General features: G+C 34.6%; 1 pseudogene; it reads left to right on the top strand.

Annotated features, from left to right (window-relative positions):
* Positions 1-435: 435 nt before the first annotated feature.
* LOC120601566 (uncharacterized) lies at positions 436-554 on the top strand (annotated as a pseudogene).
* Positions 555-3,511: the final 2,957 nt, after the last annotated feature.

The following is a 3,511-nucleotide window of genomic DNA, read 5'->3' as shown; positions in this document are numbered from 1 at the left end:
AGCAGGGGCCAAAGGCAGAGAGAGGAACTCGAGGTATTAGGGAAGAGAGATGTGGCAAAGACTGTCAATCACCAGGAAAGCAAACTGGAGGACAGGAACTTGGAAGAGATGACTGTAGCAAAATAATAACAAGAAATGTGACACAGGTATGATTCTATATTCTGTAGAATCATGTAAATATGAATCCATTCCCAAAAGAATATTGATCTATATTGCTATGTATATCGAGAGGCTTTAGGGTTACTAAGAAGTCAGTTGAATTACATCTTTCTAGTTTTCTTTAAAAACATAAAATCACACACACATTCATGCTGTCCTGCTCTTGTTTTTCTTCTCTTTTTAACTTAATTATTTCATCATATGTTATGTATCACAATAAGCTACTGTCTTTCCAGCACCAATTAGCAAGTACTTAACTTTTAAAAATCAGAGTATGTCTACGGCCATGCCACCCTGAATGTGCCCGATCTTGTCTGATCTTGGAAACTAAGCAGGGTCAGGCCTGGTTAGTACTTGGATGGGAGACCACTTAGGAAGACCATGCGCTGTAGGCGTTAAAAAAAAAATCGCAGTATATTACTTATGAGTAAACTAATAATCAGATATAAAAATCTAAAAAAAAAACATGTAGAAGAATGTAAAGTCTGATCTAATTCTCACTGCTCGTGGAGGAATTAAAAGTTATTTCTTTGTATTTGAACTTGGTAAGTAGGTAAACATGGGTTTTAGAATTCTTTGAATGTTTTCTCCATTTGTCTTAATTAGCTAGATTAATTTAAGACAAGATAATGGACCTTATTCCAACCAACTTTCCTTAAACTTCACACATGGAAAATGATGAATCAACATCTGTCTCTCAAAAGGAAAAGAAAATGCTTACTTTTAGATGAATTAGTAGGATAATAAGTAGTAGCAATTCTGGTTTCCCACTCTTAAGTCCAGGGCAAGTATTTAATTTTCTGATGAATGTAACTGGCCATGGATGTTGGCACCTTTTGGTTCCCATCATTGGTTGTCTGGCCAGAGGCAGAAACCAAGGAATTCTGTTTTAGTTCAATAAAAATATCATAAAACCAAGTAGACCATGAACAAGTCTCTCAAGAATAAGCATGAGTCCTTGTTCGACATTGCTCCTACCCATCACTGCTGCCTTTGCTCCAAGATTGTAAGCATAAGGGATGTGGCTTTATGTTTATATGAGCTTATTTGCATAAAGATAGCTCCCTAATCCTCATTAATCCAATCATTTTAATTTGCTGAGACAATAATTACTGATCATTAAATTAATTACGTTAAATACACGTAATTATTGTTTTCTAACCAACATTTTTGTGACATAGCAGAAAACTGACATTTGTTCTTGTGCCTTTTCTCACTCCTGTATCAGAGTGTTCATTGGCAGCTTACTGAAATAGCCTTCAAGACTGAAGGAGAAATGAAGACTCTTTCGGACAGATAAAAACTAACAGAATTAATTGCCAGTGGATTTTCAGTGAAAAAAATGGATCTTCAGATGTATCATAATACCTGAGAGAAACAAGAATCTACACAAAAATATGGAAATTAACCAAAAATGGTAGAACAGGGAAAGAAACAAAGGATGGAAAAAATTAGGAAAATTAGGAAACAACTATGAAGATGGTATTTTAACTTACTTTTATCGATATTAAATATAAACAATCCATTAATATTAATTAAAATAGAGATTTTTCAAATGAGATGAAAAAGCAAGACCCAACTTTAGGCTGTCTACAAGAAATTCACTTTAAAAATAAAGGCATAAATTGGTTAAAATTGATAGAAAAGATATCAATTTAAACTCTAATTTTAAAAAAAGAACTAAAGCTGTTATATTAATTTCAGACGAAGTAGACTTCAGAACAAGGAAATTACAGGGACTAAAAATGGGTAGTATAGAATGATAAAGGGGTCAGCTTTCCCAGAATCATAAAAACTCTAATATGTATGGACTAGTCATAGAACTTCAAAATATAAGCATCAAAATGTGGTACAACTGAAAGGAGAAATTGACATGCCCATAAGTACAAGAGGAGACAGACTAACATATATATAAATATAGGGAAAAATCTCTCTCCCAATGAAGATTTTCTACTCTCATTTATTGAAACATAAAAAATGTCATGTTCTCTTTAATTTCTACCTTTCCAAGATTTCATCTCTGCACCATTTATATATTCCGTGAGCCTGTTCTTACTTATTGGAGGGATAGATGCATTCTCTGAGAATCATATGAAATTGGAAAGTCACATCTGCATATTTGGGGGTGACGACATTACTCATCTGTTAAAAATAACCCACAGTTATATTAGCAATGAAAAATGAAATGCTTTAATTTGAAAAAAAAAAAGGACATTTCTTTCAATCTACTGCATCAAAATCATCGTATAGAAGATAATGCTTATGAAAATGTTGCAAAGTCTTCCTCATGGAACAATTGGTTGGTATCTGAAAACACATCACAGAAACTACACTAGCACTAAAATGGAAAGAACTACCTGTATTCTGAGTCACTTTGAATTGTTACATTGACATCAGCAACGTGTTCACGTGAGATATGTAAGGCTTCCTCAGCTGTCTTTAATAATGTCCCGCAAGGAAAGAACACTGTGGCTTTATTTTTCTTAACTGTAGACACCATAAGGAAAAGAAGCAAAATACAGACTAAGCTTCTTTTATTTAAACACTTCCCTGATGACTCATTACTTTAAGAGGATGTTTTTGTTTGTTTGTTTTTGCCTTTTGGAAACAAACTACTGACACTGTACTTTTATTATGACAATGGGATTTCTACTGCTTCAAAACAAAGTTAGAAAAAAGAGCTCTCTGAACTTACTCATAACTAAAACTGTCTAAAGAAAATCTTATAAAATCCAATTTAAAGAAAAGAAAGACCTAACAATACCTTAGTGATGTTTTATATATAGGAAGAGCTTTCCTTTTGAAAGCAGAAGTACAGAATGACTATGAGAATCCATAAAACCTAAATCTGTTGTTAACCTAGATAGGAGGTGACATGGGACTTATCACGTCTCCCTGAGACGATAGGTGTCTGTCTGCAAGTTCTGTTTCAAGAAAGAGTACAGGACAGTCGTTAAGGCAATACAAATTAGGTAGGCAGCTAACAAATGGGATTATCCGAATCTACTATGAAAGCTGTAATAATTCGAGTGAGAGCTGACTACGCCTGCAATGGCATGGCTGGATGTTGGGATGCAAATTCCTACATAAAGACTGAGCTTTTCAGGGCAATAATGTAGAATGATCCTCCTCGCCACAGACACTTCCGAGTTGGCTGCAACTGGAAGTGAGGGAGGAGGGTTATGAGTTTTAAGAAAAAAAGTTGAACATTTAACCACCATTGTTTAAACAAACAAACAAACAAAACAAACAAAGCCTTGCTCTTCATATACGTAGCTTCAGTCTCCCACACTCCTCTTCTGGTCTCCTCAGACCCCGTGCTCCAACCATCCTGATTATTCAGTGTTTTCAC

Source organism: Pteropus medius, unplaced genomic scaffold (genome assembly GCF_902729225.1).
Source record: "Pteropus medius unplaced genomic scaffold, Ma_sr-lr_union100, whole genome shotgun sequence".
Classification (NCBI taxonomy): Eukaryota; Metazoa; Chordata; class Mammalia; order Chiroptera; family Pteropodidae; genus Pteropus; species Pteropus medius.
Note: the sequence above shows the minus strand (reverse complement) of the source record. Positions and strands in the feature narration are given on the sequence as shown.